We start from the raw sequence: 17279 nt of genomic DNA, 5'->3' as shown, positions 1-17279 counted from the left end.
CACAAAGTCTAAATATAAGTGATGTGATGGATAGTTTTTGAGATATTAACGTTTGTTTGGCACAACTCATACTACTTAACTGAGTTCACTAAGTGCTGTTTTTGTTGTTGTGATGTCATGCTGATTCGTCCTATATAAATAAAGTTATTTATTAGTATATTATTAGTAGTAGTTGTAATATTATATTACTATTTGAGGGTTTTTTAAATAAGTGGGTCTTTAATTTATTTATGAAGTAATAAACCTGAGAGAGACATAGACAAAACAGAGAGATTTGGAGAGAGAGAGAGGTGTAGATTGTGGTAAGAAGTGGTCTCAGCTCGTCTTAACAAAGTTGTTTGTGCTCATCTGTACGATGGCAGTGCGTCAGGATTTTCCATGGACACACCTACTTTTCAGAGCAGCACGCCCACGGGCGCGTTTGGGAGCACAAAGCTGCTTATCTTCCCGGTACCGGGCGCATGGCCTGCAGGTGTGCAGGTGGACGATAGGAAAGAGAGCGAGCACAGACGCAAACGCTACCGCAGATGCCTTCTGCACCGGTGTACGCTATAGGGCCCCAACGCTTTAACGAAACATGTCCTCCTAACACTAAACTAGCCAGAACTTGTAATCCATCATCATCAAATCCCACGAAAAGTAAGACATGTTGAGCAGTGTTGCTGGAACACACCCTAGTGGGTGCTAAAAATGCAAAAAGTTCATATATTATCTGTATTTCTCTATCTCTATATGTGTCTATATACCTACAGTATAGTAATGTTTTGTCTCTCTGTCTGTCTGTCTTTTCAAATTGTGCCTGGATGCCTCAATTGCCGCTTGCAGCTATATTTTTTAACTTGAACTTTTCTCTCTTAGAACGTCCCTCAGGAGGGTTAGGGTTATATATGCTTATAAGTCATAAGCACACACTACATTTCTAGTGAGCCTCTCAGAGCTGCTTTCACATTAAGTCTCTTAGAAAGTCCCTCAAGAGGGAGCTATTGTCCACGGTCGTTCATACAACTAAAATTAGGCGGTCACACCAAGTCATTTTCCTTGTAAGTGAACATACCTTGGTGAATAAAATAACTCTGATTCTGATTAAAGACATGACATTGAAGTTAGTTTGTTAATGAATCAAACTAAATACACACTTACATCTCCTCACACCTGGTTTCAGCCTCTGCACTCCACCATGGTCCACACTGGAGGAATAAACAAAGTCAGACCAGCAGATTCCTCCTCTTCTCACTGAGACAGAGAAGATGTGTGTGACTCTCAGCCTTCTAGCAGGCGTTGTCTCTCAATACCTGAGAGTCTCCAGTGTCCAGTGTGGATCCTCCAGTCCAGCGGAGAGGAGCTTCACTGAGGCTCCTGGATGATTGTAGCTCAGGTCAAGCTCTCTCAGATGAGAGGGGTTGGAGCTCAGAGCTGAGGCCAGGGAAGCACAGCCTTCCTCTGTGATCATACAGCCTGACAGCCTGCACACACACACACACACACACACACACACACACACACACACACACACACAGTTTCATTATATGGATGTATAGATCATTGACTGTAAAAAGAATGGACAGGATATCAGCTCTTTTCAGTGAGGCCAAATCATCTTAGATCGCCGCCCTGGCGGTCAGTCCCAGTATAGGTCACAAGTCCCGCCTCCGCCATGTTAGTGGGTGGGAAATGAGCCAAACTAAACAATCAACGTACACATCAGATATTATTTCCCAAAGGTGGTTTCTATCATTTCAGATCATCAATCAAGTGGTCATGTTTCTGATCAGTTTGTAGTTATTTGACGATATACAAAGGGATGATTGACAGCTGTGGCAGCCAGTCTCAAGCCGTCACTGGCTTATCCCCTCATCACAGCCTTGTATATGTGTGTTGGGGAATAGTAAGTTGCGTAACGTTATGGCCAGACGGGTTCTGCTTGATGTGTGATGGGACCACAATAAAAAGATGCTGGTTTGGAGAAAAGTGTGTGAGGAAGTAACGTTAGGACGTATGTTTAGGACTGAAGTGGTAAGTTCAGAAAATGTGTTTTATTACACAAGCTAACGTTATCGGTTTTAACGCGTGCAAGCCAACGTAATATCATACCAAAGTAATACTATGAACCAGGTTGTGTTAGCTTGCATCGTGCTAGCCTTTCACAGCTGGCATAATAACGTTGCGAACAACCGATAATGTTAAAGGGGCCATATTATGCATTTCTTAATTTTGTATCATATATATGTTGTTACAATCTTGGATGGTCATATTAAACATGGGCTAAGCTTCAAATAAATATGTGAAAGTGTTTTAATGTTACCCGCATGAACCCCCCTCCCGCCCATGAACTCTCGTAGACGAGATGACATGGATTTATGCCGATTTTGTGCGAGAACCATAATTTTGGTGACGTCAGGTAGGACTTGTTACCCTGGCAACAAAGCGTTGCGGCCGGCCGGCGCGCAGTCCCCACCCTTCCTTGTGTTGACATTTAGCGCTGCTAATTTCCACTCGTCTCGGCCGTATCTGCCTTTCACTTTCACACAAAACAAGGAGACGACTTGGAAGTGAGCCAGGATGTAGGCTGACTGAAGTGGTAAGTTCTGAAAATATGTGTCTCATTCCAGCATCGGTTGTACCTAGCAGCTAGGAAGCGCTAACGTTACTTACCGGCTGGGTAACGTTAGCACTTGCTATTAGCCTAGCAGCACAGCTGCCTTTCATAGACATGAACAACCAATGAATGACGAAGGCACACATTTTCAGAACTTGTAACGTTAGTCCAACTTGCTGACTTCTCCAAGTCCTCATTTTGGTTTGGTCGGTGTAGCCTTTGCTAGGAGAGGCACACTTATAGTTACAAGCATTTGGGAAGTTAGCTAACTAGCTACATTAGCTACTGTGAAGCTCTCCAGGCAGGGTGTAACGTTATGGCGGCCACGGTAATAGAATCCCTGCTCGGCCAGCCACCGAAGGAAATGTCCGGGTGCACCGGGCCTAGCGGAGCTGTAGATAGCTAGGGGGATGTTAATATATCAATTGATAGCTTGCTTTATGTCCAAGTCACGTTTTTCATCGTTGCTCGTTGATATCATTGTTTTACAACTACCAAATTTAGTAGCCATAGCAGAGATCGCCTGTCTGTTTCTGTTATGCATGACTATCTATCTATCTATCTATCTATCTATCTATCTATCTATCTATCTATCTATCTATCTTATCTAGATAGATAGATAGATAGATAGATAGATAGATAGTCAGACAGACAGACAGACAGACAGACAGTCTGGCTTCTACAGCGCTATAGCTCTCTGGGCAGAAGTTTGCAAACACAAAAACTCCTCGCGCTGCCCACCTGGAGTATTTCCCAGAGGGTGGGGGTTCAGGGACAGGACTTAAAACAGAGCGTTTCAGACAGAGGGTGAACTGAAGGGGACAGTGAGAGCCAGTACAAGATAAACTGAGTTTTTTCAACTATGACTGATGCAATAAGTTACTCTAGTGGAGGCCAACAATAAAATAATAATACATTATATTAGCAAAATATGGGCCCTTTAACATTAGCTGGAATAACGTAATAGACACGTTTTCAGAACTTACGAGGTTGTCCAACTGCCTGCCTATGCCAGGAAATGTGTTTCATAACGTTACAACTCCCGGCTATAATATGGGTTAGGGTTTAACACAAGTTTAACACACAACCAGCCATCAGCTAACGTTAGCTGTTAGCTATTGAAGCATTGACTATAATGCAGGGGTGGGCAACATTTTGTTTTCTCCAGAGGGCCATACTGGTTTACATAAAGTAAGCTTAGGGCCACACATTGGACATCATACCTGCCAACATGATTTTCATGGGAGTCTATTTTTAACCCTCTCTCCCGCTGTGATTGGTCATTTCTCCTGTTAATCCCCTGATATAATATAATAGTGATACAAATCAAATGGCTCTATAGCAGATGAGATTTATTAACATAACTCTGCCTTTTATTGAGTTTTGGGGGGTTGTTTTGTTTTCTGTTGAGGACATTGGGGGCCAGATTGAGATGGCCCAGGGGCCGGGTCTGGCCCTGGTGCCGCATTTTGCCCATGTGTGCTATAATGTCACGCAAGAGTCACACAAACATACACTGGAGGTTTTATTTGGGGTCAAGCATGAGGAGAGTTTTTATAATGGATATCTCAGAGAAGTGCTTTGACTGTGGGGATGTTGTTCACAAGCTCCTCTCCTCATAGCTGTTTTAAGGATATACAGAAGAGACCAGGCAGCCTGGCTAACATTAGTTAGAGCCCCAGACTGAGAGGCAGACCTGGGCTGCCCAGTAAACCCTATGTAACCTACATAGGGTGGCCATTTCCATAACAGCAAAAAGGAGGACACGTTACAACTCACGATATGATACGTTGCCCATGATAATGATGGTATCACAATATGGCGATTCTGCCATACTGGATACATTGCAAGACAATTTATTTACCATACATCACAATATCTGTGCAACTGCATTAGAAAAAATACCCCTGAAAAGGCAAAATGCAGGAACTATGTAATAGTCTTCTATGTTATTACAGGAACTTTGTATTTCTGGTCCTTCTTTAACATTATAGTGTTAAAGAAGGACCAGAATTCCATAGACTCCCAACCCCCCGCTGTACGCTGTCTCTCTCCTGTAGCCCTGCCTACTCACGGGTGGCGGTGTTGGAATCGAGGTGAAAAAATACATTATAGTCCTTTAGAGCAGGCACGTAGCCACGGGTGCGCTAGGGTGTGCAAATGCCACCCAGACAGGCCGCTGGCGCACCCAAAAAAAATGGGATAAAAAAAGTGTTTTGTTTGTCTGCAAAACACATGTGAACGCTGTCATGCACTGTGTCCAACTTATCCTATGTGCGAGTAGAAATCACGCTCCGCTGACCTATGTGCCCCGGAGCATCATGGGAAACTACGTAAAGTAAACAAATGCACGCACAGCAGCAGCAGCAGCAGCAGCGCCAAATCAAGAAGACATGAAACAAAGCTCGCTTTTAAGCTTTTTCGGCAAAGGCAAGAAATGTCGCATTGACGACGAGGAAGAAGATGACTCGTTGTCACCCTCCCCCTCAACAAGTGCGGATTGTAGTGCACCCGTTCCCGCACACTGTATTGGTGGTGTACAGTGGAGAAGAGACAGACGATGATGAAGAATACGCAGCCGAAACAATGACGTCAACAGCGGGGAACGCAGCCAACAATGAAAAAGGAGAGCCGGCACTCACGGTAGGCTAATTGAAAAACAGCCTTTTATTGGGCAGTGAAAAAATTGGACGTTTCGGCTTCAAGCCTTTGTCAACAATTTGACAAAGGCAGCTGAAAAGACTCTCCGCTGGCACAGATGTTGCAGGCACACACAGATAGCGACGTGCAAGATGAGATAGCTTTGGGAAGGATCGCTCCTTCTCGCACCACCACACAAGTGGATCCTCCTCATCTGCTGGGATGCAGGCTTCCAGCCAGTACCGCTCCAGCTCGTCACGATCTTAATGGGGATGGCATGCTCTCCATAGCCATCCCCCAAAAAGTCCAGCAAGGAACTTTTCTTCCGTTTTGGTTGAGGTTGAATGGATTCAGCCGAGGAAGTGGAAGCTGTGTTGTCCTCTTCGTCTGGCCCGTCACGGTCGTCTTTATCAGCAGAAGCAGCAGCCTCCTCGCCACCTTCCTGGGGTCCCCTGCTGAGTGGAGATGCCCATGGAGATAATTAAATGGATGGAAATTATTAAAACATAATATAACTTCTTTGTGTCTCTGCTGACTGAGGGGGCTGTTATAACTGGCGAGGGGGCTGATTTTTTTTTTTTTTTTCGATTTTTTTTTTTTTTTTTTTAATATGATATTTTTATATCGTAAAACATAGGTTATATACCCGCTATGCCTATTTCTGGACTTTTTAACCATAATAACCTCTGAAAAGCGCAATAACACAAGAAAGACTACAATTCAAAATCAAATAAAACATTTATTTCACAGCAGCAGATTAAGGCATTAATAGAGGTTCAAGGGTTCATAGGTTCAAATTTAATAAATAGCTACATCTCTGACACCTTGTGACAACCAAAGCACAGCAAATAGCGCTTCCCTGCCAATTCTGTAACAACAGAGCTATGTTTACAGGGGGTAGCCTACATCAACTTAAACTGATCAAATTTGATGAAGACTGCAGAAACAGCAGCCTAAACATGTCAGGTACAAACATTGCCTAACTGGCCTTTATAGATTAACTATTCTTAAAAAAAAAAAAAAAAAAATTCAAGTGAGGGGGCCGACAATTTTACTGAGGGGGCTAAGCCCCCTGAGGCCCCCTCGTGGCGCCGGGCCTGCACCGAGTTTACTAAAAGCATCAACAGTTATGGTAAAACTCATATTCAGGTAGTCGCCATCTTGGAAATATGCAGATTAGGGGTCCACACACATCTTCATTAGTAAAGATAAGCATTCCAACACCTTTCTAACGGCCGGAACACACTTCTTGCGTGTGCGTGGCGTGTGCGTGTGCGTGGCGTGCTTGCTGCGGCTGGCACGCCCGTGGCATCCACACAGGCAGCGTGGCTGGTGCGTGCAGCTGCTGCCTGTCTGCCAACTATCTTCCTATAGAGTTTACCATTTATTAAATTTGCTATAAACAATACAATGATGATTTTAACTGAAGATCGCTTGGGCTCACTTCAGAATCGAGGCAGTATGATTTGTGTGTGTGTGTGTGTGTGTGTGTGTGTGGTGGGGAGGGGAGGAACGAAGCCACGTTGTAGCCTATCTGGTTTTTCAGAGGGCAGGAGAACTGCAGCTGTGAGCTCAGCTCATCCTCTCGTCTCAAATCAAAACGAGCCGTGATTGGCAACCAGAGTCAAAAAAATATGCCGCAAATTCGCCCAGAGAAATAAACACGGAAGTGTTGTGAGAATTTTATTGTTGATATAAAAGAGAATATGCTCTCAATTGTATAACATTGTAATTTAGGATGTTACCTGAACGCAACACAGGTGGTTACAGCCAATGACATGCACGGAAAACGTATGTATGTGTGTGTGTGTCTCTGACCCAGTGTCTGTCAATAAACAGCTCCATGGGAGAAGAACCACAGAGAAAGAGAAACTGTTCCTCGTTATTTCCTCCGTCTTGCTGCTGCTCTGGGAGTGCACGCGAGAACTGCTGCATTAACCCACTCTGCTAACAGTTATTATGTCTGCTTTGAAAATAGTGCTTGTATGATATGATTATGAACAGAAATAGGTCATTTTTAATGTGTATTTCTGTAGAGACGCTAGAGACACGCGCGCGGAAAGCTGAAAAAATAGGCTTCGCTTCTATTCTCTAGATGACGCGCGTCTCACGCTCGCAAGACACGCGCCTGAGACGCGCGTCTGATGCCGGTGGTGTGGCTGCTGTAACCTGTTAACATGGGAACCGAAATGAAAACGCCACGCAGACGCCACGCAGATGGACAGCACACGCAAGATGTGTGTTCCGGCCGTAATGGTCAAAAAATATAAGATAGACACCAAGTCTGTATTTCTAGCTCATCTCTTTCAAAAGTGATAGCCAAAATCTATTTCAGACAGTCGTCATATTGGATTTGGCCGCCATGGTGACCCCGGGGGTCACCGGCTCGGGCACTCTGGCTCAATTGTTAGAGCATGCCCTGGGGTAATTCTGGGCAAAATCTGGTGCTTTTAGACTTTATTTGCATGAACTTAGCCTCAAATGTCCCTAAAAGTCCCACAACTATTATGTTTTGCATGGTGTTATAAATCGAGTGATAACACACATTTAGCTACCATTGGTGCAATGCTCTCACATATTTTCTAACTCTAGAGATGTATACCTTGCCAAAAATCAATATGAGCATTATTCCCAACCCTTCTGGCCCATGGACTAATATGTAGATAGATTTCTTTTGCAAGATTTTGAGAGTAAATTAGACACTTTTTTCAAATGTTTTTGAGTTTTACTATACCAAACCTGTTAAAACCATTAAAACAACCCTCTCAATCAATTCCTCATGCAGAAATCATACAGAAAAGTGGTGTCATTTGTCTCTGTATGACGTCTAGTTCAGAAGTTATGACCCTTATCCATTTTCATCAGACATCGCAATATGCCCGCAAAGATGGCCGCCAAACAGACCCATGGGACACTATTTCAACGGGGTAACAACAAAATTTGTTTATTAGACACCTTGAGGAGTACAAAAATCTATGTTAGAAAAATATATCTTTCGGGTGCGCGGGGACCCCCCGTTCCTACTAGACTAAAACCTGCTGCCGATGACAGCTCATAGACATTCATTGCCACCTACACACACACACACACACACACACAGGAGAGAGAAAGCAAATTACACAGAGACAACAGGTTCGAACGCAATTTGGACTGTTTCCACTATTTGTGTCCAGTGTGTTTCCAGGGTTTGTGTCTTTTCAGCGCGTGTTACCTTCATGTCTGTCTCTCGCGGGATGTGGTCCTTGAAATCCTCCACTGAACTGACAAGGAATGGAATATGACAAGACAAAACCTAGAGACAAGAGAGACAAAACAGACTTTTTAGGAACAGGGACAGGTTCATTTTCTGATTGGCACAGATACATTTTTTGACATTTTACCTTTCAACTGTGCCTGCGTGTTCTAACAGTCCTTGCATGCATTATTTGTGCGTCTACATGCATGTCTATATTTGTGAGGGTGTGTGTGTGTGTGTGTGTCTTACGTCTCTCAGATCCTCCTGAGCCAAGGAGCGGAAGGAGAGGATGACTCCGATGATAGTCATTCTCTTCAAAACACTGTCCACAGCTACAAACAGACAAAATCAGTCAAAGCTATGCTGTGCTTGTTAGGATGACGTCATCATTCCTACTTTGACGTCGTCATTCCTACTATGATGTCATCGATCACTGATGATGTCGTGATTCATGGGCGTCTTTCATGCCTTTCGCCGGTGATGTCATAACACAGGTGATGTCATATTCCGTCATATTCACATCTATAAGGGCCTGCTCCTGCAGGCCTTGGCCAGTTATTCAAAATCTAAACTAGGATCATACCACCTGCAACCGTTCCCAAAACCTCGAACAGTGCAGCCCCAGCTTTCAAGCTACCAAGTTCCACAACACCCCAGCTTCTCCAGACCTACCAAGTTTCCCGTGGTCATCAACTACCCGCGATTAGATCCACATGTCTAACACCGATCCTGACAGTATGAATCACTCAGAAATGGATTTAGCGGGTACATTTCCACCAATCAAGGAGGAGGCTCCCGAGATGCCAGTTTTCCCGCCGGCCGCATCAGCTGACCCACCACGCGGTCAGCTGAAGTGGACCCTGAGGTGCCAGTTTCCCCGCCGGCCGCTTCAGCAGACCCACCACGCGGTCAGCTGAAGTGGCCAACACAGAAGACCCTGAGGCGCCAGTTTCCCCGCCGGCCGCTTCAGCAGACCCACCACGCGGTCAGCTGAAGTGGCCAACACAGACGACCCTGAGGTGCCAGTTTCCCCGCCGGCCGCTTCAGCAGACCCACCACGCGGTCAGCTGAAGTGGCCAACACAGAAGACCCTGAGGCGCCAGTTTCCCCGCCGGCCGCTTCAGCAGACCCACCACGCGGTCAGCCGAAGTGGCCAACACAGAAGACCCTGAGGTGCCAGTTTCCCTGCCGGCCGCTTCAGCAGACCCACCACGCGGTCACCTGAAGTGGCCAACACAGAAGACCCTGAGGTGCCAGTTTCCCCGCCGGCCGCTTCAGCAGACCCACCACGCGGTCAGCTGAAGTGGCCAACACAGAAGACCCTGAGGCGCCAGTTTCTCCGCCGGCCGCTTCAGCAGACCCACCACGCGGTCAGCTGAAGTGGCCAACACAGAAGACCCTGAGGTGCCAGTTTCTCCGCCGGCCGCTTCAGCAGACCCACCATGCGGTCAGCTGAAGTGGCCGACACAGAAGACCCTGAGGTGCCAGTTTCCCCGCCGGCCGCTTCAGCTGACCCACCACGCGGTCAGCTGAAGTGGCCAACACAGAAGACCCTGAGGCGCCAGTTTCTCCGCCGGCCGCTTCAGCAGACCCACCATGCGGTCAGCTGAAGTGGCCAACACATTGACCCTTTTGATGGTCTCCAGGCGCCTGCAGATTTTCTGTTCTCCAGAGGCCATCCTTGATGGCCTCATTGGACGCCAGGTGGCATCCGTTGAGGGGAGGGTACTGTTAGGATGACGTCATCATTCCTACTTTGACGTCGTCATTCCTACTATGATGTCATCGATCACTGATGATGTCGTGATTCATGGGCGTCTTTCATGCCTTTCGCCGGTGATGTCATAACACAGGTGATGTCATATTCCGTCATATTCACATCTATAAGGGCCTGCTCCTGCAGGCCTTGGCCAGTGATTCAAAATCTAAATTAGGATCATACCAATCTCAAGCAACGTCTGCAACCTGCAACCAACTGTTCCCAAACCCCGAACAGTGCAGCTCCCAGCTTTCAAGCTACCAAGTTCCACAGCACCCCGGCTTCTCCAGACCTACCAAGTTTCCCGTGGTCATCAACTACCCGCGATTAGATCCACACTTCTCACTCCGATCCTGACAGTATGAATCACTGGCCAAGGCCTGCAGGAGCAGGCCCTTATAGATGTGAATATGACGGAATATGACATCACCTGTGTTATGACATCACCGGCGAAAGGCATGAAAGACGCCCATGAATCACGACATCATCAGTGATCGATGACATCATAGTAGGAATGACGACGTCAAAGTAGGAATGATGACGTCATCCTAACAGTGCTGTACTTTGCCAAACCTTTGCATTGGATTTTAAATATTTTTGATTTTTTTTGCCCAGCTACTAACTTTACAATGAGAGAGAAAAAAAACATTTGTATTCAGGATTTTTTTATCCAGCATTACAGACGTAGTTTCACAAATCACTTTTACACAGACGTGAAAGCCATTATTTGCGCTGAATTGTTATGATTTGCACCATTTTTCTTCGTATTTGGTATCTAATTGAATCTGAAAAAAGATTTATTTTGCAGTTGAATAAAATGGCAGTAAAACATGTGATCATGTGGACAAGTGCGCGTTTAGTGTGTGTGCTCGTGATTACAGGCACACACACACACAGACACACACACACACACACACTCACACACTGTGTGCAACTGTAAATCATTAAAGTTAAAACCGACATCTAGGCTACTTCTATCTAAATTATTTAATATTTATTTATTTACCTGTTCAGCAAACTCATGGTGATGAAAACAAAACACAGCGGCAGCATATCGCGGGCAGTCATTTCAGAAATCAGTTGAGTAATCTTTCCTGCGCGGTAAGCATCACAGCATCTGCGGGTTGGAACAAAGGGTATTTTGGATTTTAGGGTGAGCTGTTCCTTTAAACATGGCAAACGTGGCTCAAACTAGCGCTATGGCTCCCTGCTGCTGTGATGCCACTGTTTGTAGTCAGAGCCATGGCCACTGTGGAACTGGTCTATGAGACTGTTTTAATCTCAGGGCCACATGCTTTATGAAACAAAGCAGAATCAATGGACAGCTAGCCTCAATGCTGCCAGGGTAAGCTTTGGTTATCGAAGCTATTACTAAACCTAAAGCTTAATTTTGAGCCATCAACTAACACAAATCCTGGACATTTCATTTCGGGTGAAGCAAGAAGGGGGTTTATATGGATTACGCCAGTCGCCAGCTCTGGGAGTGCTGTGAATGCGGGGATATTTGATCACAATAAGTGGTTTACTGAGGCTACATGCCGTCTGAGCTAACGTTTACTAGCTACAATTGCTAACAGTCCGCCATAATACCATGTTACCTTTCTTCCCTCACTCGCTCCTCCACTGCGTGTCCCGCTCGTTGTCCACCAAGATAACGTTATAGGCTTTAGTAGTTGCAAACAAAAACAAAGAAGAACTTGTATTAAAACATGTAGCAGATATTACTAGCATTAGCATTAGCTCCTTTCTGCGACAGCAATGTGGTTAAACTGACTGGCCGCATGGTAGGAGTCGGCCACTTCGACAAATACATTTTACAATTGGATTTGATGACAAATATTCGCATGCAAACTCAACTCTGACCACATTCAATGATATTATATGCTAATCTAACCGACCTACCAACTTAAAACGTTAAATTTGATTGCAAAACTTACCAAACAGGAGGAGAAAATGGCAACGTGAAACGTTTCTGGAGAAGTGGAGGTGGAGGTGTGGTTAAAGAAATGGAGGTGTGTTCAAGTGCACACCTAGAGTGTTGGAATTTGTAAACACCCCAAATCCACCACAACACTTTAAGCAATGGACACTTGTGGTGTTAGTTATGATAAATTAACACATTGAGTGCCAGCGACGCCATATGGCGTCAAGAGAAATTTACCGTAGGCTGCCAGCGACGCCAAATGGCGTCAATAACTCCAAATTGTTTTTTTGACGGGGGGGGGGGGGGGGGGTGTCGATCTAAGCCTCTTACATCGCCTCTTACAATATGAGAGCTATTGAATGTGTCTAACCTATTTTACAGAACCCTTAGGTGGCGACAGCGCTCTCCAGATGAGAGAACGTGGAGTAAAACACACAGAAGAAGTCGTTGGGGAAAAGGAAATCGCATCGCATCCGTCAGTATGCAGCAGCCAATCTGCTGTCACAATTGAGCACCTCCGTGTCCGCTGCTACAGCCCATCCGCATGTGGAGTTGTTATTATTCTCAACTGGAAGCATGGGAGCTGGTGACAAATACACGCGGCTGTAAAAAAGCTGGATGTAGCGGACTTTTCAGTGCAGAGCACACGCAGAGCAAACGCACTCACAGCAGAGCCCAGAGAGACACTCCTCCCACAACGGGGGGGGGAGGAGGAGGGGGGGGGGGGGGTGGGGCACGCAGGGCACTACAGCATACAACAGACCCAGGCAGCTGCAGCAGGCTCGATGCACAGAGAGCAAACAAGCTAGAATAGGCTATCTGATGCCCACCAGCAGTAAATCAAGACCAGCAAGAAGGTGTAGGGTCTGCGCACGCAGGGGCCAGCGCTGCTGGTTGCAGCTAAAAAATATTATTTGGCCAAACAAAATTCCTTTGTTTTCACTCTTGTATTGAAGGAAATTATTTTTGAGGTGTCATTACATCAGAAAATATTAGCAATGAGTCAATGATGTGCTTGAAATGCTTCCTTTCACAAAAGGCTGAATATCTCAGGTTTCTAGAAAAAAATTGCTGTTTTTGGTCAAATCAAGCTATCTTCTCCGGCTCATAACTAAAGAACGGAAAATGGGATCAATAAACTTTTTTTTGCAGGTGATAGAAGAGAGTCTCATCGTTATTTGTGCGTGTTCAGTGTTTACATTACATACATATACAGTAATTATTAAAGAAATTATATGACTGTTTTAAAATGCATTGGAGCCTATGTGGCACTTTATAGCAACCTTTTGGCAAACCCCGTGGCACTGAATGTGTTAAGTGTTAAAATTACAGTGAATGCTGTTGACTTACACTAACAGTTTTACTGTGTAGGTGTGCGTGTGGGGGGGGGAGCATCTCTGCCTGCTGGCTGCTCAGCCTGTGTACAGAGAAGCCGATCGGAGGCGTGAAGCCGAAGCCAAATCCATTATAGAAAAGCAGAGCTTAACTGCATTGAGAACATAAATGTTCAGCTCCTAATTTTATACACTTGGAGACATTCAATTCAGTTTAAATTTTGACTGGGTGGTTAATAACTCAATTTCCTGGGGGGTGACACACTTAAACACATTTTTTGGTTTCCAAGGACTTATGTTCAGTGTATTGTGTTGTGTTGGAAATTACAACAGTTTTGTCCCTGACTCCTCCAATATTAAGTATACTGGAAATAAATAGCATAGAATGACCTTATGAATAAGCCTGAATGAGTGAGTATGATACCCTGTATCATACAATATGTCGATGACATTCTGATAGCAGCTCCCAGCATTGAGTCTTGCTTGGGAGCCACCTATACAGTGTTGAAAGCCATAGGCCTTGGAGGCTATAAGATAAAGCACGAAAAAACGCAAATAGCGCAAAGTCAAGTAACGATCCTGGGACGCACAATAGCACAAGACCAGAAAAAAGTGTCCCCTAGCCAGAAATCCGCTGCATTAACTTATCCCAAGCCCAGAACAGTACAGGAAATGCTGGGCTTCCTGGGTTTGACAGGTTATAGCAGGGCATTTATACCTGACTATGTGAACCTGACTCAACCACTTCGAGATATGCTTTCAGTGTCCGGGAACCGGAACCTGAAAGCAATATTGAACTGGACAATAGAGGCAGAGAAAGCCTTTATAAAAGTGAAACAGGAACTCGGACATTCCCACAGCTTGGCGACTCCCGATTACGAGCAACCTTTCCATCTGGATGTTAGTGAGTCTGGACGTGTAATAAATGCTGCACTCTACCAAAACAGAAATGGAGGCAGGGCTGTCCTGGCTTATCACAGCTCCAAACTCGATTCAGTGGAAAGAGGCCAAGTAAAATGCACTAGACACCTAGCTGCGATTGCGAAAGCTCTAGAGAAACATATAGTTATGTGTCATCCATTGAGAGTTCACACATTACATGGAGTCGTGGCCTATATAGAGGCACAGAGTTTTACCCTCACTGCAACCAGAAGCTGGCTGCAGCCCTAACTAGACCACATTTGACATTTACACATCAAGGGATAAACATGACTGAAGCACTGACAGGAAACCACGGGGCCCATGACTGTGCAGAAATAGCTAGAAGAGAACTGAAAGTACGCACAGACTTAGGAGGAGAACCCATAGCACAGCCAGACATGACATTGTTTAGTGACGGCTGCTGTTATAGGGGTCGTGAAGGGAATGTAGCCTCATATGGAGTGGTGGAAGAAATGGAAGATGGCCATTTAGTGGTCAGAGACGCAGCAATTATTGCCCAGCCCGCATCGGCCCAGAAGGCCGAAATCATAGGCTTAACCAAAGCACAAGGCACTTCGGCGAACGTCTACACGGATTCAGCGTATTGTTGGGCCGCTGTTCACATAGATGGGCCACAGTGGGTAAGACGCGGCTTCCTCACTAGCTCTGGAGCACCTGTAAAGCATTGTGAGGAAATAAAAGAGCTGCTGAAGGCAGTAATGTTGCCTACCCGAGTCTCTGTCCTGAAGTGTAAAGGACACTCTAAAGGAGGAGGCAGAGAAGCCAAAGGGAATGAAGCAGCTGACCAGGCTGCTAAAATGGCCGGGGGTTATATATCTAGGGGGGAGTGTCAAATGATGGTGGTGATTGAACCTGACCTCACCCAAGTGACCCCTGCTGACCTACAGCAGATTCAAGAGAAGGCAGGAGTATATGAACAAAATCAGTGGTCAGATAAAGGAGCCACAAAGGCAGAGGGTGTTTGGAGATCTCATGACGGGCGTCCAGTGGCCCCTAGCAGCCTGTTAGGCATGCTAATAAAGGAGGCACATGGACCCTCGCATGTATCCAGAAAACAAACGCAAGACACTTTGGAGGAAGTGTGGTGGCATCCTTATATGAAATCGATGGTGGAGAACTTTGTGGCAGAGTGCCCAACTTGTAACAAATTCAACAACAGAGTGACATACAGGCGTCCGATGGGAGGATTTCCTGTGCCCCCAGTGCCCTTCATGGAAATCTGTATGGATTTCACAGATATGGGGGCAGATAACAGACAGGGGGGACATCGTTACTTGTTGGTCATTATTGACCGTTTCTCGCGCTGGATCGAGGCTTATCCTTGTCGGAATGAAGACGCAGCCACAGTAGTGAAAATACTGAACAATGAGTTTATTCCCAGATTTGGGGTCCCTAAGGTCATTAGGTCAGACAATGGCAGCCACTTTGCAAATGAGAAGCTAGTTGCAGTGGAAAAGGCACTTGGGATAACTCACAGGTACGGATCGGCGTACCAGCCGGAAAGTCAGGGAATTGTGGAACGTGCTAATCAGACTATCAAACGATAGATAGCGAAAATCTGTGATCAGACACAGATGAAATGGCCCACTGCCCTCCCTCTGGCATTGATGTCCATGAGGAACACAGAGCACAAAGTGTTCCACGTAACGCCCCATGAGCTATTGACAGGAAGGCCCATGCCAAGCCCACAGAGGATAACAGGGCCAGGTCCCACTCTAGACATGCTGACAACAGAGATGGAGATCTATGTCAGGGCACTATCTAAAATGAGCCGAGTTTTGTATTCACAGGTCAGGAGTGCTGGACCAGTGGGAGCTGACGTTGCTGAGAAACAGGCTCTGATTCTCTCACCAGGAGATTGGGTCAGGACGAGAGTGGGCGGAGCCTAGGTGGACCGGACCGTATCAGGTGACTTTGGCTACACCACATGCGGTTAAGTTAAGAGGCAAGTCGGGGACTGCCTGGGTCCACGTGAGTCATTGTTCCCCCGCAGACCCACCAACCAGAACATTAGGTCAGATTAGAACTGACCTGGAGGTAGGGCTGGGTCGGTTTGAAAATTTTAAAACCGGTTCGATATTGCCGTCTAAACCGGATCGAACCGGTATACCGATTTTTTTTGTAATTTAAAAAAAAAAAAAAAAAAAAATTTTAAAGCAGGGCTCCCGAGTGTGGCCCATAACTGTCTGTAGTGCAACTTCAGTCCACCTGATAGCGATAATACACCTCTAAGCTGGTATTGTCAACCAGCAATGATACTGAATAAAAAGAAGCAGGACACCTGTGTAACAAACACACCCTGTATTTATTTCTCATAACTATTCAGCTCAACTTTTCTTCTAAACATCAAAATAATAAATGAAATAAGACTGCTGCCTATAGTGCAACTTGAGAAAAGGCTAATAAAAACACAAGCAGTGCAATCAGAATGGATTGGCTTACAGCTGAGCTGCCTTATAAACTTCAAAACTCACAAATTCACACAATATAGGGCCTAAGGCATGGGTCGGTTTGAACATTTTGAAACCGGTTCGATATTCCCCAAAAAAACGTATCAAAGCGGCTGCAGTTGGTGGCGATAATGCACCTCTAAGCTGGTATGCTGCCAACCAGCACGAACACTGAATACAAATAAGCAGAACCTTTTAACTGTAACAACACACTGTTTTTATTTCTCATAACTATTCAGCTTAACTTTTCTTCAAACATCAACATAATAAACAAAATAAGACTTTTGCCTACTAGTGCAACTTGAGAAGAGGCTAATACGAACAATAGTGCAATCAGAATGGACTGGGGGGAGCCAGTCGGTTCGGTATACGAGCCGGTTTGGGCTCGTATACCGAACC

General features: G+C 45.5%; 1 pseudogene across 1 annotated transcript in view; it reads right to left on the bottom strand.

Annotated features, from left to right (window-relative positions):
* Positions 1-17279, bottom strand: part of LOC310800828 (NACHT, LRR and PYD domains-containing protein 3-like) — an 86766-nt pseudogene that overhangs the window by 13504 nt on the left and 55983 nt on the right. Inside the window, exons 5-6 of the transcript in view lie at positions 1293-1463; positions 393-466 (exon numbers count right to left, since the gene is read on the bottom strand). The product of the transcript in view is annotated as an NACHT, LRR and PYD domains-containing protein 3-like (transcript). The remainder of the gene's footprint in view (positions 1-392; positions 467-1292; positions 1464-17279) is intronic.

This window comes from Poromitra crassiceps, assembly GCF_964638095.1.
Source record: "Poromitra crassiceps genome assembly, contig: HAP1_SCAFFOLD_92, whole genome shotgun sequence".
NCBI lineage: Eukaryota > Metazoa > Chordata > Actinopteri > Beryciformes > Melamphaidae > Poromitra > Poromitra crassiceps.
Note: the sequence above shows the minus strand (reverse complement) of the source record. Positions and strands in the feature narration are given on the sequence as shown.